The sequence below is a fragment of the Myotis yumanensis genome, unplaced genomic scaffold (genome assembly GCF_028538775.1).
Source record: "Myotis yumanensis isolate MYYU_CA2020_CCGP unplaced genomic scaffold, mMyoYum1.0.hap1 SCAF_6, whole genome shotgun sequence".
NCBI classification, from domain to species: Eukaryota; Metazoa; Chordata; class Mammalia; order Chiroptera; family Vespertilionidae; genus Myotis; species Myotis yumanensis.
Window position 1 is genome coordinate 36,109,022 of NW_027223757.1, and position 24,155 is coordinate 36,133,176.

Genomic DNA, 24,155 nt, shown 5'->3' on the forward strand with positions numbered 1-24,155 from the left:
AGGATTTAAGTCAAACCATACAACTCCCCAGAATCCTCCTTCCCTGAGGCAACCAGAGACCTTCTATATACATCAGCTCCAGCACTGTTAGAAGAGCTGGGAAGGAACCAAGGGAAAAGAACACCCAACCAGCACCTGGCCAGACACAGGACCGTAGACAGAGGTCATTTAATCCTGGCAGCACCCCTGCCAGACAGGGAATACTAACTCTATTTCAACGGTAGGAAACCTGAGGCTCACAAGGATTAATTCTCTAAAAGGCCATAGAGCAAGGAGGTAGAATGCTGGCTCAAGGCCAGCTCGCTGAAGATTCCTCAAATACTAGTACACCAAATTCATTGATTTATCAAGGGTGGAAGACAGATCTAGGAACTGGAAAAACAAGAGAACATCATGATGACTAAGACAACCAGGCTAGGGGTTCAAAGACCAGCCTCTAGTCTCAGCTCCTTGACATCACAGCTCCCTGCCTTGAAATACACTCCTGCCATCTTGACTGCCCATCTTTTTAGTCCTTCCGACTCTTGCTAAGCAATACTTTTCTGAATTCTCCAAGTTTTCTTCAATGTTAGTGTATTATTTTTATAATCAGAAAAAAGTATTTGTTTACTTTATGCTTATATAATGTCTAACATATGCTAGATACAGTTCTAAGTGTTTATAAATATTAATTCATTTACTCATCATAACAACCCTATAAGGAGGGAGTTATTAATATCCCCTTTTTATCTAAGGAAACCAAAGCACAGAAAAATTAAGTAACTTGACCAAGATTAAGTAACTTGACCAGCTAGTCAGTAACCCAGCCAGGATTCAAACACAGGAAGCTTAAATCATGCTCTTATCTACTATACATTGCTGCCTATTTAAAAAACAGATTATGCCCTAGCCAATTTTGCTCAGTGGGTAGAGCATTGGCCCACGGACTGAAGGGTCTCAGGTTTGATTCTGGTCAGGGCACGTACCTTGGTTGTGGGCTCAATCCCCAGTGCCAGTCAGAGCATGTGCAGGAGGCAACCAATCGATGTGTCTCTCACATGGATATTTCTATTTCTCTCTCTCTCTCTCTCTCTCTCTCTCTCTCTCTCTCTCTCCCCCTCCCTTCCACTCTCTAACAATCAATGGAAAATATCTCCTCGGGTGAGGATTAACAAAAAAGAAAAAGAAAAACACAACAGACTATCCTTATGGGAAAAGCTACTCTAGTATCCTAGTGCATTCCATCAGAACAGGGATGGGCAGGTGGGAGCATAGATGCAGGCTACCTGGAACCTAGGTCTGGGGCCCTGGGAAGAAGTGCATTCTCAGAAACAGAGGCACCCAGCAAACAGCAGGAGCAAACATGAGTGGTCTCTCTGCCTGGCAAGGCTGCAGCCTCCGAGGGCAGATGGAATGTGTGCCAGGCCACCGGCAACTCCACACACACAACAGGATGTCCGCAGCTGAGAGTACACAGTGGTTACTCAACTGAAGTGCTCCCCCAGAATGGTAGAGGCCCCTCCAAAAAATATCATCTTAGGGAAAGATGCTTCTTTCCAGGTACTATTTATATGTAAACACAAAGGAAGCCACAAGTGAAATCAAACGGGTTCACTGAAGACTGTCACAAAAACAAGTTTCTGTGGAAGAGAAGAAAGCCTTTACCATGAACCTAACAGGAAGGTCTGCTCCCCTGGAAATAGCACTGTAGCCGTGCGGACTCCACTGGGGCGGCATTTCATTTAGAACACATCTCCCCTGACCTATATATATGCTCCAGTACCAACATCTGCCTCACATTTTGTTATGATGAAGTAAGGGGGGGGAGTCTTAGAGCACACACAAAGAAGTGTCTTAAAGCAACCAAATGTTCTAATATAATTATATGTCTCACAATTAAATATTCCAGTTTATACCTCAAATGTAGGTGTCCTTAATTTAAAGTGTAATGGCCTGAACTTAACATAAAACCTGATTTTGTAATTCTAGTTTGTGTAAACTATGTTCTCAGAGATCTGCTGTGTAAGATGAACTCGATCAGATCATCTATGTGTCAAAGCCCTCCCCCGCCAAAAAAAAAAATTACTTGAATTTTACTTATTTTTTAAAGGAGGAAAGAGGAAACAAATGTCTCTATCAACGGTCTCAGGCCTTCTCCAAACTGATTTAACAGAATTTCCACTTTGTCCCATTGCCTTTCACTCAACTGACCTCTTGTCACATCTGGCTGCACAAGAGAAAAGGGTAATTGGGTCCGGGGTGGCAGGGATGTGGGGGTGGCTATCAGTAAAGATCTTGAATGTGCCATCTTCCTTAGGGTGTTGGGAGATAGATCAAGGAGGCCTTTGAATACCATGTGGCTAGTCTATAGTTACATAAATTTGGAACTTAAAAGCCACTTTGAATTAAAACTCAACTTAAATACAGGATATTTAAGTTGAGTTTATCACTAAAATAGTATTTGTCAAGTACTTTGTTCTTCCAGTCGGATAAAACTGCTTTTATAACCACTATTGATAATTCTGACAAACAATTCTGACAAACAATGCACAGCCCATTCACTAAAGCTTTACCCTCTACTGAAGTACCACATCAGGCAGGGACTGTTTTTCCTCGTTTGCAACACTGAACTCCAGCAGCTTGTTAGTTTCACATCAGTTCCAAATCACTGTATTTTTCCATTTCCCCCTGACTTCCTTGGAAGCCTGACAGACTACATGGAAAGATGAAGAGTTTCCAAGGTCCAAAAATACAGCTGCTCCTTCCAAGGCCAGCTCCAAATCTGACGTGGCTGCCTGGTAGGCATCACCCCAATCGATTACGAATGCCTTTTAGCCTTTTCATATTGCAATCTTTTCCTTTTCACTGGATAGGCTTACTGCTTAACTTTAAGACTCATTACATATCACATAATGTTAAATGAAAAATTAATGGACATTCTATAAGTGTGTACAAGTTATACACAAATAAACACAAGAACTGGAAGTGAATGTGAAAAAATAAAAAGTTAATTTGGGGGTAAAGTTTTTCTTGACTTATAAATTTTGATATTAATAATATTATATTGTTTTACAATAGAAAAGCACAAAAGAGGTAATAACCACAATCTGTAACTGGTAAGCCACTTTCTTTTTTAAAAAAATATATTTTTATTGATTTCAGAGAGGAAAGGAGAGGTAGAGAGAGAGAGAAACATCAAAGATGAAAGGACACATTGATTGGTTACCTCCTGCACGCCCCCACTGGGGACCGAGCCCACAGCCCAGGCATGTGCCCTGACCGGGATTTGAACTGTGACCTCCTGGTTCGTAGGTTGATGCTCAACCACTGAGCCATGACAGTTGGGCAATAGCCACTTCCTATAAGGGACAACACAATAAATAGCCTCAATAAATAGCCTCCCTTAATGCATTTCACTTAATGGTGCACAGGTAGAACACTTCAGGGCAGAAAGATTTATGGCATGGTGCTTTAGAACTTCTATATTTCTTCTTAAAACTGGCATTGTCTTGCTCAGCTAGTCTACTTTCTTCAATAAAAGACCACCACTCCATCCCTTTCTTATCAGCCCATAAATAACCAAGTAAAGACATATTCTTCAGTCTAGTGTTAAGCATGGTTTGAGCACTGGCTTCATTGACCTGCTCTGGGACCACAAGCAGATTAATTAAGCTCTCTGTGCCTCGTTTTCCCCATCAGTAAAACGAAAAGGATAGTAGTGTCTACCTCAGAGGATTTAGGATTAGTAGAATAATGTAGATAAAGGAGCTTATAACTAGCTCTCAGTAAGCATTAAATAAATGTTAGCTATGATAACAATTACATATAATTATTAGAATGTTAATTCATTAACATTAAATTGATGGGATGATTCAAAGAAACAGACTTCCAAGGGACTGGAACCCTATTTGGAGAAGAAAACACAGGATATTGCTGCCCCTTTTGCCCTTAGTGGAAATGAGAAAAGTTGCCAATAAACAACCTCGAGCTACGAAGCCACAGTGGCATCTGGGGTTGGACAGCCTGGATTCACCAACCTGGGAGAAACACGACCCAGACCATGCCACCTTAAGGAGCCACATCTCTGTGCACAACAGGATCTTGCCTTTCCCCTTCACTCCCCTACTTCCTAATCCCTATTTTGTATCCAGTGTTCACAAATAGCCTCTTTTTCTCCCTGCCCCCCAACTTTGCCTCCATCCTCCACGCCCTTTAGACTGTTAAGAGAGATTCATTGATAGATAACAAGAACCATAATGTCACGTCAGAGATGACTGCTGGGAGCATACGTGACACATTGCATCCATGATCAGATTGGGAGCACGCCAGCAGAAACACTGCAGTGTTCTAACTGCTAATCTGCCAGGCACTGGTTTTATGACACCAAAGACTATAAACTACAGGAAGGAAGAAATGTTTTGCCGATACCTTTGTCTCCTTCATAACACCTTGCCTAGTGCTTGCCCAAAGTTGGACATATCCCTCCCCTGCTCAAAACCCCACACTTGAAAGAAACCCAAGCTCTTTACCCTGGCCTACAAATCTTACACAATCCACCCTCTCCCCCTGCCCCGTCCCCCACTTTCCCCCATCCCCCGCCTCTCTCCACCCAGGACAAGGTCTTCCTGTTCTGTGCCACTCTCATCCTGCCTCTCAGACTTTGCACTGCCATTTTCCCCCTCCTGGAAGGCTATTCCGCCAGACCTTTTTTAAAAAAAAAATTTATTTGAGGGAGGGAGAGAGGGAGGGAGGGGGGAGAGAGGGGAAGAGGGAGGGAAGGGAGAGAGAGAGAGAGAGAGAGAGAGAAAGAGAGACGCATCAATTTGTTGTTCCACTTATTTATGCATTCATTGGTTTATGTGCCCTGACTGGGATTGAACCTGCAACCTAAGAGCATTGGACGATGCTCTAACCAACTGGGCTACCCAGCCAAGGCTCCCGACCTTCTTATGGCTGTGGCTACTTGAGTCTGAGATCAAATGCCACTTTCTCCAACAGAATTTCCCAACCTAAGGATGCCCTTTTCAAATACTGTCCCCTTTCACTTTCTTCAAAGTCCTTACACTCCATGAAATTCTTATTGACTCCTTTACCATTTTTACCACTAAAATGTAAATTATATTAGAGTAAGGACCCTATCTGTCTAGTTCACCATCATGTCCCTGATGCCTAGCCCAGTGACTAGAACATAGAAGAGGCTCTCGATTTTTGTTGAGTTAAATAAATGTGTAATATAACCTCTGAAGATGATAATGCCACCCAGTATTTATTGACTGCCCACTATATTGATTACCTACTTTCTACTCTTTATCTCATTTAAACTCTCCCACAACTTCACAAGGTCCCCCATTTTACGGATTAGGATACCAAGGCTTAGAGAGATTAACCTGCTGTAAAGCCAGGATTCTGGTCTCATTCATAAAAGATTATATAATAATATAAAAACTCATATTCTTAACTTGTTGAAATAATACCAATGAATTGGAATTGCTCTGGCCAAAAATACTCAATTTATATATAGATTCAAAAGTTAGCTTTCCTCCTCATTATAGGTGCTTCTCATTAATCTGCCTCCCGGTGTTTGAGAGTTCACACTGCACAACACTGTTCAAAACTGTAGAATATTAGATGTCAGTGTCTTTATTCTGCTCACTGACACTGCAGAGAAATTATTCTTCATCACTGCTCAGCAAAATCATATATGCTCAATGCTTAATCATCACTTGTACTTTTTCATTTTATTTTTTCCAGTTTCCTTGCATTATTATAGTGGAACTGGTTTTTAAGAGCTTGTTTATGACTAAAGATGTTAACCATTTCTCATGCATTGCAAATGAAATACCATGTTTTTTGTTACTATTTTACTCTGGTGTTTTACTTTTTGATTGTATCAAACTTATGTAATAAATATAATCATATTCTGTTAAAAAACAAACAACAACAAAAACAAACAAACCTCATATTCTTAACCACAGTGCTATACTATTTCCAAATCAGATTTCTTCATTTGTAATATGATAATAGTCATGTCATTTCACTAGTCTAAACAGGTTTATTGTTAGGAGCAAATATATAAGAACACTGAAAAGCATAAAGTGCTATGCAGATGTATTACAATATCCTAAACAGTCACGAGTTGCCTAATGTGAATCTAGGTCAAAAAGAAATGTAGTAAGCAAACTTCTTTAATTGCACACTTCATCGCTGGCACAGCTGTCCTTAGTAGTATGAATACAGCACTCCTACATATATTTCAATATAAATGAATGCATGTTTTACCAACTATCCTTCAGCAGCCACTATGTAAGTATAAATGAATTACAGGAACAAGCTAACCAAAGGATTCATGTCAAAGAGGACCTATAAACACCAAGAAAATACTCCTGGTGAAGTCAGCTTCACCTTTATAGCTAAACACCAGCACACTGGGTCCTCATTCATCACAGAAAAAAAAGAGAGAGAGAGCTAATACCCAATCTACACCACTGTTTTGAATAGTCTTCAAAATCTCTTATTCTAGGATTTTAAGATAATTCCCACTATAATAACAACTGGTTCTCAACTATAAATCTAAAATAAGGCACTATGGATTATAATTATTATGTATGACAAATATTACATATAAACACATACAATAAAATATGTACATGCAGGCGTCTAAATAAAGCCATTATGGATTCAAGTTGCTAATTGCCATCCCTGTCTTTGCTAAGAATTTATCATGGAAATCAGTATACAACAATATTCAGTATAGAACAATACAAGGAACATGGAGTTCGAAGTCCAAAGATCAGGTCTGCGTCCTAGGTTCTGCAGGTACCCCCTGTTTTATCTAGTCAATCTGCACCTCAGTTTCCTCATCTGTACAATGAGGAGGAGAACCATACTACCATCCTACATGTTGGTCAAGTTAGGATTAAGGATGCTATTTATGTAAAAAGACACCAGGAGTGTAAAGCAGTAAACAGACTTTACATTTCTTATATAGCAATGGAAAGCAATTCTAACAGCAAATATATGGTATAAATATAAACTTTTATTGCTATATGGATTGAAGAAAGTGGTAAGAAATTACTTAACCATAGAACTGTCCAAGAAATTACACTCCTTTATTCAGACCATCCTAGAAAAACTTACCAGAGGCAAAAGGATGTCAAGGGCAAGTTGATGAAACCAGGAGAGAGTGGTTTTTTGGTAAATTCATCAAGTCACATAGTTATTTTAATGCATCTTAATTTTAACATCTTACTGTGGGGCATGGCTCCAGTGTTTGGACAGGTTCAAGCCTTGGCCTGAGGAGAGGGCACAGTCCTCTCATTGCCACGTGCAAGTCCCAGCTTGGAGGGCAGAGCCCTCCCCAGCACAACTATAGCCAACAGCTGTATGTGTAAGCTTGAACATATGGTCCGAACACGTGTCTCCATGTGCCTAAGTGATGTGGGATTGATAGAGTTCAGGTGCGTGTAACTGAGTAGGATCGAAACCCACGAGAATGTTGTAAACATCTTTTTTTTAAATATATTTTATTGATTTTTTACAGAGAGGAAGGGAGAGGGATAGAGAGTCAGAAACATCGATGAAAGAGAAGCATCGATCAGTTGCCTCCTGCACACCCCCCACTGGGGATGTGCCTGCAACTAAGGTACATGCCCTTGACAGGAATCGAACCTGAGACCCGTCAGTCCCCAGGCCGACGCTCTATCCAGTGAGCCAAACCGGTCAGGACTGTTGTAAACATCTTGATCACGCCATTACTTTGTCTCATGGCATCTGCTATAAAATAAAGACACGGCTTGTGGGCGCTGGCACTGTCTCTCTATCCGGGAGCAGCATCCCACCTAGACCCAGCTTTCATTCTCTTGTCTGTCTTTCCTCAATCCTTCACCGCCCCCACTCAGGTTCACCCTTGGCTGTGCTGGCGCGGAACATCTTACTATAAATGTGTCCTGGTTTTCGAAAACATTACTTTCCAGAAATTTCACGGGAGGTAAGTGATAACCACTCCATGTCCATTCATATTATTTAACAAAACACACTACCATTTCTACAAAGGCTGACCCCAAACTACTCCCATCAGCCCTAGAGATGAACTGACAAATTCTCTGTAATTTAATAACACTGCTTGTAAGGCTGATAATATGAGCATTAGTGTGGCTAGTTATAGAAGCAGGAAGATCTTTGGATTAAAATAAGTCTGCAGATTTCACAATCTATTTAGATCTAGCTGATGAATTTAGAAACAAAAATAAAGACTAATTCAGGGTTTAAATTCATCTTATTTAATAAAATTTAAGATATTTTAATAAAATGTTTTTCTAATTTTATTTCATCTTCCCAATATAACAGTACTAAGGTTAAAGTATGACTATCTTTTTAAAAAATTTTTAATTGATTTTTTTAGAGAGAGGGAGATGTGAGAGAGATACATCATTTGGGGATCAAACCTGAAACCTGGGCATGTGCTTGGTCAAACCACTGACCTCTGGGTGCATGAGGCAACACTCAACCAACTGAGTCACGCCAGCCCGGGCAAAGTATGACTATCTTTAATGAACTGTGCCATTTAGCCATCAGCACTTATGATTCAAAGTCATACTAATTAACAGTGAGGACAACTTCCAGATACTGTGCTGTAAACTGAACTTGAACTCTGACAGTTATTAATGGATGAAAATGCAGAGGTAGGAAAAACAAACAGTTGATAAGCAATTTATAAACATTTGTTTTTCCTATAGAAAGTCTATAAAGAATACTTTCTACTTCATGTTTTCAGAGATTTATTTTTACAACATACTAAAGATCACACTAAAATTATTACTACTCAATAATGTAAGCCAGAATAAAGTTTTAGGGATTCGATGAAAGAAAAGCACTCTATTGGAGAAAATAAAAAACTTTTAATGGTGTTTTTTTTTCAAACTATAAGTACAAAAGTCCATTTCTCAGCCATCAACCAACTCCAAATAATTAGGCTCAGAATAAGCAGATAAAAGGCCCTAATTTAAGAAGAGCTGAAAGCATAGGATCCTCTGTATTACTGTGGCCAATCCCATCACCCAAGGTTTACTCACTTTGTGCCATCTTAAAAGCCAGCCCACTGCTAATCAAGAATCCCTGCATCTCATTTTAGGATGAAATCATCCTGGATTTAGAGCGACTTTCTCTTAGGACCCAGAGTGTGTGCTTGGCTGTCCCTGTGGCCTCTCACAACTGCCTGGGGTGGGCACCGGAGCCCAGGGCCCTCTCCCACCTCCAGCTGGTGAACTTCCCTACTGCTGCTGATCCAGCTCTGACCCTAACTCTGGCACTTCTTGGAGATTTTAAAAGGAAAAAATGTGGGGAGGGGTGGGACTTAGGCCAGTGTCACCCTGATGGTAACATAATGCAAAGTCTACTTTGCATTGACACCACCTTCCAGAGGGCATTTAGGTGAAAAAGGACCCCTTGAGCCGAGTGTCACAGAAGTCAGTATGGAGGAGGACAAAGACTCAGATCCAGCACCCCAGGGAAACCAGCTGTGACAAGGGCCTCCACTCTGACTCTGACTCCTACTTGCCCCTTAGACCTAACATTAGAACATTCAGGAACTTTTCCTGGTGATTTGTCTATTGGAACACAACAGAATCAGACAAAGTAACTGTCACCTTCTGGCTCTGGGGCTCAAATAGTGAACCAAATAACTGAGGGAGCAGCAGGTCTGCAGCCAAGAGGATTTCGTCCTCACTAAATTAGACACTGAGGAAGAAAGCTAATATCAGACACAGGTCCTTCTCCAGAGGGAGCCACAGTCTCAGAGCTATCCTAACACATACCTGAGCATGGACATGAATTACACAAGTAAATCAATAATTGATCCAGTAAGCAACGAGAGGCTCACAGGGAAGATTCTTTCACGCTGCTTTAATCTGAAGAGACTTCCTTACAAGCATTAAAACATCCTGGGCTTTACATTGTGATTATCAGTTGCTCATGAGAGAACTATATTGGACAGGGGAAGAAATAAAAATAAAAAAACAAAGTTACAGTGGAACCAGGCAGAGATCAGCCTGATAGGATGATGACAGGTGAGAGGAATGGGCTAGCCGTGGGCAAACTACGGCCTGCGGGCCGAATCCGGCCCGTTTGAAATGAATAAAACTAAAAAAAAAAAGACCGTACCCTTTTATGTAATGATGTTTACTTTGAATTTATATTAGTTCACACAAACACTCCATCCATGCTTTTGTTCCGGCCCTCCGGTCCAGTTTAAGAACCCACTGTGGCCCTCGAGTCAAAAAGTTTGCCCACCCCTGGGCTAGAGTCTGAAGGAAGCATCTGATAATTAAAACATACATGGGGTGCCCAGCCCGTGTGGCTTAGTGGTTGAGTGTCAACCTATGAACCAGGAGGTCAAGGTTTGATTCCTAGTCAGGGCACATGCCTGGGTTGTGGGCTTCATTCCCAGTGGGTGGCATGCAGGAGGCGGATAATCGATGATTCTCTCTCATCATTGATGTTTCTATCTCTCTCTCCCTCTCCTTTCCTCTCTGCAATCAATAAAAACATTAAAAAAAAAAAACATACATGGAGAGTATAAGATCCAGATCACAGCAGGCTCCCAGAGCACAGTGATCGTTTCAGAGGGAAAGTTAATATGCAACATGTGAGTGAAAGCCAAGTGCAAAAATATTATGCCATGAACAGGTGAGGCAATGTTTATTTTCCAGATGGGATGATTCTCAGTAATGATGAACTGGTAGTAAATAAAATAATAACAGCAGTGCCTAGCGATTATGCCCAGCACTCCTCTCCCAGGGCATGGGTGACAGCAACTGAGGGTGAACTCTAACCATGCAGAACAGCTTAAAACAGAACCCACCAGTCCTCTCTGGGGAAGCAGGAAGCAGGCAGCAGGCGCTGTGCTGAGTGTGATAAGAACTTGATAAGAACCAGGTAACAAGAGCCCTGACTTAAACCAGGTGCTACTAGTGAGTCTGCATGGAAGAGCTGCAGCTGAAGGCTCTCAGTTGTGCCCTGGAAACTTTAAAGAGCTCGGTGAGATAAAAGGCCAGGGTTCCTCCCCAGCCAGCCCACTGCGGAGAAAGGAGTTCTCCCTGGTGGGCAGTCCAACAAGCATTCAAGTTTCTCTTGCCTGGAAAATCAGTGACCAGAGTCCAGCCAGAATCTGCACTCCTTTCTGAGAGTCAGCATATCAGCTTCCAACTTTACAACCGAAAGCATCGCCATCGTTGTCCACGCAGCTGAGGTGTGCTTCTAGGGAATGCTGAGATGTGCACTAGACCAGCAGTCGCCAGCCTTTCGGACCTCACGGACCACCAGTGGTCCACGGACTAGACTGTAGCCACGGGGCAGAGTCAGGCCCAGGTTCAGGACACCCGATAGTAAGATAAGAGGCTGTCAATGAGGTGAATGAATGAATGAATGAATGGATCATAGTTATCAAAGCTGGGGGACTCCCAAGCAATAATAAGGGCAAGTCACAGTCAAAAAGTCAGACACACCCTAGCTGCTTTGGCTCAGTGGATAGAGCGTGGGCCTACACTAAAGGGTCCTGGGTTCAATTCTGGTCAAGGGCATGTGCCTGGGTTTCGGGCTCAATCCCCAGTAGCGCGTGTGCAGGAGGCAGCTGATCAATGATTCTCTCTCATCATTGATGTTTCTATCTCTCTCTCCCTCTTCCTTCCTCTCTGAAATCAATAATATATATATATATATATATATATATATATATATATACATATATATATTTTAAAAGTCAGACACCAGGAAGCTAACAAACACAGGGACAGGTATGAAACTCAGTTTGGAGAAGGAATTATTCATGTCATTACATGTTTACATAAAAACCACATGTGTGGTACAATATAGACGTGTTCTTGCAGAATGTACCATATGTAGTTATATTCAGTGGGATTATTTTTCTGACCAAAAAGCTTCACATGCCCACTTCATCACACGTCAGATTTCTGCAAGTCTGTTTGATCCAACTATAAAGAGAGCTTATCTTTCTATTTGAAATAAATCAACACAGAGGCCACTGACTCTGTGCAATCACGGTAAAAAAAAAAAAAAAAAGAAAAGAAAGTTTAATTATTAGCATGAACTTTACCATTTCCTCTGCAATGCCAGTTTTATTTTATTTTCCATTTTTTGTAGGCTGGGAGGTAAATGAATAGAGCAATGGTTTCTAGCCAATTGTCTCCCAAGCCCATGTTTCAAAGTCCCAACGTTTAATTAACAGAACAGGGAAGCTGTCCTGAACTGAACTCATTGACATGCAATGCCAGTTTTAAGTGGAAATATAAATTTAACTCATATGTAAAATCACCTAAATTATGCTAATTTATATTACATAGCTCATCCACAGAGGTACCTCAAAGCCAGCCAGAAGAGACAAATTCAAGCCAGACTCAAGAAGGTTGGAATGAGGAACAGAGGGTGTCCCCTGCCTGCATCCAACTCAACAGAGAGCTCCTTTGGACACAAGGATACTCATGGGAAAAGTGCAGATGCTCACAGGGGAAAGGGGGGTCATTCTGCAGCAAGTAAACGCTCAGGCCTGACAGCTGCTGAGTTTTGCCTTGAAACCACGCACTAGACCAAGGCCGTGGGGAGGTAGAGACAAGGATCTCCCCTGCCAGTTGGCCAGCCATAGCAACCCGCGGTACATGAGGGATGCCCAAGGGTCTTTGAAATTCCACACCTGGACATACTAGGTACTCAGACTGGGGGTGAGTTAGAGGCTGACTTACCAAAAATGCCAGCATGCTACCAGAATGGAGGTGGCCACCACCACTACTGCCCACAACACTGCGAGACACAAGTACCTGACTCCAACCCCCCTGAGCTACCTACATCCCCATTGGAGGTAAACGGTGACAGCAACATGGGCTTCCTCCTCCCCAACATCACCCAGCTACCACCTCAGGTGAAGGGCAGCAGTGGACCCGGGGCAGGGCCCGGGAGGTAGGGAGGCAGAAGGGCACATGAGCCAAGGCCCCAAACCCTGAGCACAGGCTCCATTATCCCATCAGACTTCATTTACAAAACAAGATCAAATATAAAATTATTTAGAATTTTAAGATTCTGACAGGAAAGAATTAAACCAAGGATGAGACCCTTCTGAGCACAGAACCCTGCATGAGTGCATAGGAAGCTGGCCCTACCTGGTTCTCAGCTATAATATGAAAATCAAAGAAAAGGCCGTTAGTCTGTAGCTTTCCACAGAGTTACTCTAAATGGGAATAGAAAAATAACATAGTTTCTCTAAAAACTATGTTCCTTCAAATACAGTGAAATCTTGATAATGCTGGTGCCATAGAACTAAACTCATTCAGGCCTCCAGGGGAACCAGGTGCAGCTCCAACGGGGGGTGGGAAGCATGTGGGTCATTATTTTTACAGATGACATTATTTTACACGTGGCTCATTTAAACTGGAGTTTTAAGATCACGTGACAATACACATTCCAAATATACTCTGAATGAACAAATAACAGAAATATTTGACAAAACACTCTGTATTTTTCCATCAGAGAAATAAAATTCCTATTTGCCTCATTTCCACATGCACACATTTAAAAAATAATTCCCCAAGAAATAAGCTTTCTTTCAGAGCAGTTCACTGTATACCAGAAGTTCTGAAGAATAAAAATAACCCTGACACCCTCAATCACATTGATAGTGATTAAAAACTATCAAATCAATTATTTTTTTTTAAATCTCACATTGACCACTCAACAGTGATTGAGACAATCCTAGTATCTTGTTCAAATACTAATAATCAGCATTATGACATGCTGTTCATTGCCTTTTTAAAAAGCCTGTCAAATAAGGGGGTGGAAGCCCAGCCCATGTGGCTCAGTGGTTGAGCATGGGCACATGCCTGGGCTCGATTCCCAGTCGGGGGCATGCAGGAGCAGCCGATTGATGTTTCTCTCTCATCGATGTTTCTCTCTCTCAATCCCTCTCCTTTCCTCTCTATAAAATTAATAAAAAAAATATTTTTAAAAAATAAGGGGAGAGGAGTTGGGAGGAGGAGGTCAGTGGGGTGAAAATTATAATAATTTCAATAATAAGGACAATTTTTACAAAAAGAAAACTAGTCCAACAAGTTGTGTGTGTGTGTGTGTGTGTGTGTGTGTGTGTGTATTTTTTAGTGGTACTCACTGCTGGTAAGGCAAATCGTGTCAACCACTGTTGATGGGAATGAAAATTATTACAGTCCCTTTTGAAAAACAACTTGGGAGTAGATTTTATGAGGCCTAAAATGTTCATTCCTTTGTTTCACTGACCTTAAAGAAATAATTTGGAAAGTGGCAAATATTTACATACAAAGATTGTCACAACAGCATTGTTAATATTAGCAAATAAGTAGCAAACATTAGGAAAACGTTTAAATGGGGTTTTGTACATCTGCATAATAGACTGTCATAGAGTCATTATCAATTATGATTATAAATTATGAAAAATCTTTAATGAAGTGATAAAATGCTTGTGACAGACTGTAGAGTTAAAAAGACTTAGTGCATAAAACTATATATTCTGTATGGTATCTGTAGTTACCTATGCTTAAGTATTGATTGAGAGAGTCATTGGGAAAACACTGAAAGATAAAAAGACTAAAAAACTAAAACTAAAAAACAAAAATTAAAAAGGTGGTCAAATAACTTACAGCACCTACTGGCTCAGCATAGATTAAAGTCATTGGAACCAGTGCTTAAAGTGGTCCATGGAGGGGGGCCAGTCTGTGACCTACTTATGGCCAGTTCATAACAAGATAACTAAAGAAACTAAGAGTGTTTCAAAAGGTGTATAGCAATTTGAAAGGGTGATGTTATGTCTGATAAATCTAATAATGTATAATACAAATAAATCTGAAGTCACTGTATCTGCCTCCTTTTTTCTTTTCAGTCATTCTGGACTGGAGATATGCAAATAACAACAGATTCTGATTGGCCTTCTACTTTACTTCCATTTAAGGTATAAAATTTATACTGTGTAGATACTCTTAACTATAGAAAAGTGTATTTTGAAAATGTAAAGCTGCCAAAGTTACCTAGCCCTAAATTAGTCTACAAAATAAGTTAAATCTCTAAAACAGGGACATGTGGGCAAATTGCCAGCTATCAACTCTAATCTCTGATTTAGGGGCCCATTTTTGTGTGTTTATATATTTTTTTAAACAATGCTGACAAGCACTTTTCACACTTAGTATATGCCTATCAATAGACCCAGAGGAAATATCTTGATTATTTTTCCAAGAAACTGAGAAAGTATTACACACAGAAAAACGAGAAGCGGGGAAAAACGCTTCATGAAACCCAAACTAGGGATGTTGCAAGAACAGCGTCAGCATGTTTCTCTGAATACCAGTGCAAATCTGCAATGTGAAGATATGTGCAAATCAGCTTTTATGAAAATAGATACAGGCATTACAGTTATGAGCACATTTTTATATTTCCAAAGATCTCAAGTTAATTTCTATGATGAATATCCCCATTGACATTACTTAATGGTTTAAAGCAACTTGATATTTAAAAAACCACACCTAATCAACTTTAAATGAAATTCCTTTATCATAAAAATTATGAGCGTGGATATATAAAATATTAAAAGAAAGACATCCAAAGTAATAAAAAATAAAGACCAGAAATCCTACCAATACCATGGTTTCCAAACCAATAAGATTATAGTGTTCTCCTGTGGTGTTGTTCAGTTTCCAAAATTCCAAGTCCTAGGTAAGGCGTGGATGTGATCAAGTTTCAGACTACATATAATTTTTTCACCATAACTGTTCTGTTGGGTTTTTTTTTTCCTTTCTTTGAGAGCCAAAGATAACAGCCCTGACACAGTGGGGATAGTAGCAATTATTTAAGTTCCAAATAAATGCATTGTTTTATTTGCTTTACTCACCTCTTTATACCCAGAGGTGAAAACCTGCTTATTCCTTTCTTATGTTGCTCTACTGATACCCTAAGCACATTTGTGGATTTGATTGTGAAATCTAAATATAACAAAAATATTCATAATTCATTCTGCCAGTACATCATGATTTCAAAATGCCCCAAATTCAAACAAACAATAATAATAAACACCATAAACAAGGACAAAAAGCAAATGTTAAATTGGGAAAAATATTTGCAACTCATATTACTGACAAGTGGCAGTTTCACAATAAAGTAGTAATTCCTACAAATCAGTTCTTAAAAAGCTAACATTCCAGTACAAAAATAGACAAAGGATAAACCAGACAGTTCACAAAAAGAAAGTAGAAATAAGTAACTCTTTTTACAAGAGAACATCTTCAACCTTACTTATAATAAGAGAGAAATACAACTCATAGTGAAATCATTCTTTCTCTAACAGATTGTCAGAAAGTGTTAACACACTGTATTGGGAAAGTTGAGGGTAAATCGAGCATTCTCATGTACTACTCTTGGGAATGTAAAGTGGCACCAACTCTACGGAGAAAATCTGGTCATTTTTATTAAAATCAGAAATACAGACCAAAAAGGACATTATTAGGTCAAATGACAAATTTGGAATATGGATAGTATATTGTAGAGTAATACATTGTACCCATGTTAAATTTATTAAAATTCATAACTTACAATGGTTATAAAAAAGAATGCCCTTATTTTCAAGAAATACACATGCATTTAGGAGAAAAGGGCTATAATATATTCAACTTATTTATAGGATTTACAGTTATTCTTTATACGATTTTTACATTTTTTGTTTTTGTGTTTTTGTTAATTCTTACCCAGGGATATTTTTCCATTGGTTTTTTTTTTTTTTTAATATATTTTATTGATTTTTTACAGAGAGGAAGTGAGAGAGATAGAGAGTTAGAAACATCAATGAGAGAGAAACATCAATCAGCTGCCTCCTACACACCTCCCACTGGGGATGTGCCCACAACCAAGGCACATGCCCCCGACCGGAATCGAACCTGGGACCTTTCAGTCTGCAGGCCGACGCTCTATCCACTGAGCCAAACCTGTTAGGGCTCCATTGGTTTTTAAAGAGTGGAAGGGAAGGGGAGAGATAGAGAGAGAAACATCGATGTGAGAGAGACACATTTATTGCTTGCCTCCAAGGCTCGTGCCCTTGACCAAAATCGAACCAGGAACCCTTCAATACTCAGGCTGACACTGTATCCACTGAGCCAAACCAGCTACGGCTATTCTTACTCTTGCCACTTTCTTTTTTGTTTTTGTTGTTTGTTTGTTTGTTTTTTCAATCTTTTATTATTGAAAGTATGCCATATGTATCCATTTTTCTCTGATTGACCCCTCATAGTCTGCCCCCCAGGCCCCTGCCCCAGGCCTTCACTACCCTATTGTCTGTGTCCATGGGTTATGCACATATGCATACAAGTTCTTTGGTTGATCTCTCTCCCCCAACACACACACCCACTTTCCCTCTGAGATTCCACAGTCTGTTCCATGCTTCTGTGTCTCTAGATCTATTTTGTTCATCAGTTTATTTTATTCATTAGATTCCACATATGAGTGAGATCATGTGATACTTGTCTTTCTCTGGCTGGTTTATTTCACTTAGCATAATACTCTCTAGGTCCCTCCATGCTGTCTCAAAGGGTAAGAGAGTCTTCTTTTTTACTGCAGCATAGTATTCCATGATGTAAATGTGCCAGTTCTTTTATCTACTAACTAGAGGCCTGGTGCACGAAATTCATGCACAGGTAGGGTTCCTAGGCCTGGCCAACATCAGGGCCAATTGGGCCTTCCTTCTGGCTTCCGGCAGGGTCTCCCTTCCCTGACTGCTGGCCCAGGCCTTCCTTCCTTCCGTGCCGCCCCTGGTGGTCAGTGCACATCATAGTGAGCGACCGAACTCCCGGTCTCCTGGCCAAACTCCCAAGGAAACAATTTGCATATTAGGCTTTTATATATATACACACTAGAGGCCCGGTGCACAAAATTCGTGCACGGGGGAGGGGGGGTGTTCCTCAGCTTGGCCTGCACCCTCTCCAACCCAGGACTCCTCGGGGGATGTCCAACTGCTGGTTTAGGCCCAATCCCACTGGCAGTCAGACATCCCTCTCACAATCCGGGACCACTGGCTCCTAACCACTCACCTGCCTGCCTGCCTAATTGCCCCCTAACTGCCCTCCCCTGCTGGCCTGATTGCCCCTAACCACCTCTGCCTTGGCCCCCGCCACCGTGGCTTTGTCCAGAAGGATGTCTGGAAGATATCTGGTCTAATTAGCATATTACCCTTTTATTAGTATAGATATAGATGAGCACTTGGGCTGTTTCCAGATCTTAGTTATTGCAAATTGTGCTACTATGACCAGAAGGGTGAATACCTTCTTTCTGATTGGTGTTTCCGGTCTCTTAGGATATATTTCTATAAGTGGGATCACTGGGTCAAATGGCAGTCCCATATTTAATTTTTTAAGGAAACTCCATACTGTTTTCCATAATGGCTACATCAGTCTACATTCCCACCAGCAGTATACTAGGGTTCCCTTTTTCCACATCCTCGCCAGCACTTGTTATTTGTTGATTTGTTGGTGGTAGCCATTCTGACAGGTGTAAGGTCAGACCTCATTGTTGTTTTAATTTGCAACCCTGATAATCAGTGACTTTGAGCATTTTTTTTCATATGTCACTTGGCCATCTGCATGTCCACTTTGGAGAAGTGTCTATTTAGATCCTTTGCCCATTTTTTAATTGGCTTGTCTTCGTTGTGTTAAGTTTTATGCGTTCCTTATATATTTTGAATATTAACCCTTTATCAGATGTATCATTGCCAAATATGTTCTCTTATACAGTGGGCTTCCTTTTCATTTTGTTGATGGTTTCTTTTGCTGTGTGGAAGCTTTATATTTTGATATTGTCCTTATTTTCTCCTTAGTTTCCTTTGCTCTAGGAGATATATTTGCAAACATATTGCTACAAGAGATGTCTGAGATTTTTCTGCCTAAGGTTTCTTCTAGGATTTTTATGGTTTCAAGACTTATTTTAAATCTTTTATCCATTTGGAGTTTATTCTTGTGTATGATGTAAGTTGGTGGTCTCGTTTCATTTTTTTGCATATATCTGTCCAATTTTCTTAACACCATTTATTAAAGAGACTGTCTTGACTCTATTGCTTGCTCTTGCCTCCTTTGTCAAATACTAATTGAGTGTAATGGCTTGGTTTGATTTCTGAGGTCTCTGTTCTGTTCCATTGATCTATATCTCTGTTCTTGTACCAGTACCAGGCTGTTTTGATTACAGTGGCTTTGTAGTATAACTTGATATCTGGTATTATAATCCCTCAAACGTTGTTCTTCTTTCTCAAGATTGCTGTGGCTATTCAGGGTCATTTTTGGTTCCATATAAGTTTTTGGAGTATTTGTTTTAGATCTGTGAAATATGCCATTGGTAATTTAATAGGGACTGAATTGAACCTACTGATTACTTTGGGTAGTATGGGCATTTTAATGATGTTAGTTCTACCAATCCATGAACGAAATGTTCTTCCACGTGTTTATATCTTCCTCTATCTCTTTTTTTAATGTCCTGTAGTTTTCTGAGTGCAACTTTATTTCTAATAAAAAGTTTCTCAAAGTATGAAGAAAACATATATCCTCTGACTCAGAATTTTCACTTTTAGGGAATGTACCTAACAAATTTACCAACATATGTTAATAATTTATACGCATAAAAATTCTTTATAACATTGCTTGTAACAGCAAAAGATGTTTGCCAAGGACAGATAACCTTCTCCATCCCCTTAATCTTGGCTTCACTGAGACACACTTGGCTCCAGTGTCACAGAAAGTCCCACTCCTGACTTTTTCAGCATGCCGCCCTCCAGGAACTGTTTGGATTATTCTCATTTTTGGCTTTGTCTTCCTGGGGCTCTGTTTCCTCAGTCAGATCTAAACCCGATTCTCTGGTTGTGTTGGTTAGGAGAGGAAAGTAAAATTAGGTGCTAATACCTACGCTCAACTTCACAGCTTCCTCCTTAGTGTCTCCTTGTCAGCAAACATCACCTGAGGTCATTCATCGATGGGTGCCAGACGTGACTGAGTGAATGAATAAAGAGAGGTTTAAAGCTACCACAATTTTCATAAAATTTATTGACCAGGCTGTACTTTGTCTTTACCATTTGCATTATTTTATTTTCCATTATAATTACATTTCTAAAATTAGAGTAGATTGTTAACAAGAAGCCTTATTAGGCCAATGGTCTGAATAAACAAAGTTTATATGTAAATGTTTTACCTTCAGGTAGCAATATGCCTTTATTTTCTTATTTACATAACTTCAGTTACTTTACATACTTTTGTGTTTATCATTTTTTTGGTGAATTATCTGTTCATGTCCTTTACTTATTTTTGTTTTGGGATGACAGTCTTTATGAAAACTATAACTTAGGATGATGATGACATCAAATCCAACATCTGTCCTTTCTGAAAAAGTAGCCCCTCAAATGTCAATAATTTGGCTCAGCTCTCCCTTTCCTTCCTTCTCTCCTTGCAATAGGAAGGGCATTAGATTTGGAGTCCTAAGACATAGGGTCATTGCTGAGTCTCTGGGACTTACTTACCCATAAAGTGAAGGGGCTGGATTAATTGGTCAGCAAGGCTCTAAAAGTCTAAAATTTTTCCCATCTATTCATCTTTTTCTACTCTCTCAATCATGAGCAGCCCCATTCTACCTATGATGGCAAGATGATTGCATTGTGAATTAATTATGGGACGTTTTATTTGGTAGCCATAAATCAGTGGTCACGTTAAAATAAAAAAGAAGCCCTGGCCAGTAGGGTTCAGTTGGTTGGGCATTGTCCTGTGCATGGAAAGGCTGACAATTCGATTTCTGGTCAGGGCACATGCCCAGGTTGTGGGCTCGATCCCCAGTAGGGAGCATCCAGGAGGCAGCAGATCGATGCTTCGCTATCACATCAATGTTTCTCTCTTTCTCCCTTTCACTTCTCCCTCTCTTAAAAAAAAAAAAAAAGAAGAAGAAGAAATGTAGAGAAAACAAATGATCCTTCATGTCATGTAGAATCTTAGTTAAGATTCTACAATCTCAGGGTCAGACTTTGGCTCTTTTCAGGATGTTAGTGACATTATTGCAAATAAATAGCTTCAAAGCAAATAACCAAATATTGACTAACCAACATAAGCCAGTCACAATGGCTTTGATCCTCCCACTTTTTTTACCAATCCTCTTCAATATTCTGATTTCCACACAATTGCACTAGGCCAACGTTCTTCCAAAAGATAAAATTAAATAACCAACATGTGCATTGCTAAAGCAATCTGGCTTAAAATGTTTTAGTTTTATCTTCAAAGGCCCACTTACTTTTTGTTCTTGTTGTTGTTAATCCTTACCTGAGGATATTTTTCCTTTGATTTTTAGGTAGAGTATAGGGAGGAGGAGAGACAGAAAGAGAGAAATATCGATGTGAGAGACATATCAATTGGTTGCCTCCTACACAGACATGACCAGGGTTGAGGATCGAGCTTGGAACCAAGGTATGTGCCCTTGACCGGAATCGAACCCAGGACCCTTCAGAAGGGCCGATGCTCTATCCACTGAGCCAAACTGGCCAGGGCAGGCCCACTTACTTCCAGTTCCCTAGCATCCCCTATCCTCCATCTGCCACTTTCTTAGAGACACTCAAATTTTTCCATAAAAGATCTGCCCACCCCCAAAAAATTAAGTATAAATTTATTTTACAAATGGTGAGGTAAGAATTCACTCAAAATTCTATTACCATCCTAATGCAACTCTTTTGTTTTTCTCTATTCTCTTCATCCTTATTCACATTCATGCACATTTTTAGTCGTAGTCATGTGGTATTTCCTGCTCTTTTCATCATCAAACATTTTCCATGCAGCTACATGTTACTCGTTATCGTTTGTAGTTGAAACAATTCATAAAGTAGACATTCACTATTTATGAGACCATTATTTATTTGATCATATTGGGGATGGGGGACATTTAAGTTGCCTCCGAAGTTTTACTTTCTTACACAAAGGTATAGTGAGGATCACCATGCATATATAGCTTCTTCTTCTTATGAGTCATCAGGCAACCTCCTAAGGAGTGAGATTCTAGGTGAAGAGGTGTGACTGTACTTCACAGTAAGTACTATAAAACACCTAAGTGTGATACTAAAATGATATTATAGGATATGAAAAGCATTCCTTTTTCATGGATGTAGAAGGTAAAAGGTCTCTAAAGTAGTGTGACAAATCAAATAGCCCTTTCAGCCCCTTGATTCCTTACTGCTTAGGGCACAATAAGCAAACATTCTACTACGGTCCTTTCATCTGGTGATAGGAGGATAAAACTAAAACACTCTTTTTAGGTTTCAGTAAAAAAAAAGTTTGTAAGTTTCATGACCCTACTTTAAAAGTGTCTCTCAGATTTTTAGGCATGACGGTACTTATTTTTGTTCAAATGTACAATAATTCTTTTTCTCAAGACCTGACTCCTCTCTAGACATCTTATGACTCATAGTCATAAATGAATTAATAAATTAATGACATTAAGAATGAATAAAGGCCCTGGCCGGTGTGGCTGTCGGTTGGAGCATCGACCCTTATACCAAGAAGGTGACAGGTTCGATTCCCAGTCAGGCACATACCCAGGTTATGAGTTCGATTCCCAATAGGGCACATTCAAGAGGCAACAGATCGATGGTTCTTTCTCGCATCGATGTTTCTCTCTCTCCACCCGCCTCCCTGTTCCTCTCTATAAATGTCAATTAAAAAATGTTTTAATAAATAAGTTTTTAAAAGAACAAGGGAGCAACCAGACAAATGACTTCAAAGGTACATAAAAAATATTTTCTTACTATTTACTTACTTATTTCTTACTATTAACAGCAAGAAATAATGCCAACCAGTCCTATTCATTCTGTAACATCTTGATTATTAACTACTTTCCCCTCTTTTTATCATTACTAATATATGATACATCTTTTAATTCATACACAAAAATGGAGACATAGAAAGCCTCCCACCTTCCAACAACAACAACACCCACGGCTATGGTATGACAGACATAAGAAAACGCCTGAAAAAACCCCAAAAACACAAAATCAAATAGGATCCACTACATATAGGCTTTTGCAACTTGTATTTTAAGTCGCTTTTAAATATATACATTTCATTATGCAATATTTACAGCATACAGAAAACTATAGGACATCACCAACCAGCTTTGTCTAATCTTAACCTTTTGCAATATTTGCTTTAAATTTTTAAAAGTAAATCAAAAGAGTGGAAGCCCCTTATGTGGCCCTATTCTCTATTCCCCTCCCTCTCTTCATAGAAATAAACTACATCCTGAATTGGCTATGTATCATTTCCAGGCATGTTTTTATATTTTTATTACACAAGCATGTCCCAATAAAAGATATTTACCTTATGTTTTCAATTCTAAGATCATATTTTGTTCACATTATAATATCTCTAAAATTGAGATACATCTTACAATCCATAATAAAGCATTACATCACAACTTTATCTGCAGGTTTTCCCTTTTTCTTGGGGTACATAAAATAATGGTGCATCTAATACCACAGTGTTTTAGAGTCTATGAAATGTGGTAACACTGTTTTACACATATTAGACATTCTACAGCTTCATATTTTCACTCAATACTATGTTCTTGATATGTACCAATGTTGTTACATGTATGCAACATCTTTAAATGTCTTAATTCACCATGATATACCATAGGATAAGGAGGAAATCCTATGCTTACTAGTGGAAACGGTAACCATTATGTTCAAATGTGTGTGCTTGACTAAAATAAAGCGGAGTAACAAACAAGATGGAAATAAGGGGCGGGGAGAGGAAGGAAAGAAGAAAAACAAAAGCTGCTTGCTTGATTTGTAAAGATCTGGGGACAGCATACATCTGAATAACTAAACATGACAACTCAGGAATAAATATGATGACAGGAGGAACTGTTTTCAGGAAATCTGTGCTGTTGCTACTCCCGAGCCCAGCGGAGACGCAACCTGCTCGTGTCAGCCCAGCAGGCACCAAGACCACAGATCCTGCCTTTACAGAGCCAGCTCCTCTCACTAAAGTGGGCTGAACCCCAGCATCAAGAGCGGGCAGGCTGCAGTGACGGAGACGGAGGAGAGACAAAGAAGTGGCATTTACACATCCGCAACTGAGACTGCAGCCTCGGTCTTT

General features: G+C 39.8%; 1 protein-coding gene and 1 non-coding gene across 2 annotated transcripts in view; both read right to left on the reverse strand.

The window, feature by feature from the left end:
* SLC16A10 (solute carrier family 16 member 10) overlaps positions 1 to 24,155 on the reverse strand; it is an 89,738-nt gene that overhangs the window by 44,502 nt on the left and 21,081 nt on the right. The gene's annotated exons all lie outside the window — the stretch shown is intronic.
* LOC139013357 (small nucleolar RNA SNORA36 family) lies at positions 12,128 to 12,255 on the reverse strand. The gene has a single exon (XR_011472008.1). It is a non-coding gene; the product is annotated as a small nucleolar RNA SNORA36 family (small nucleolar RNA).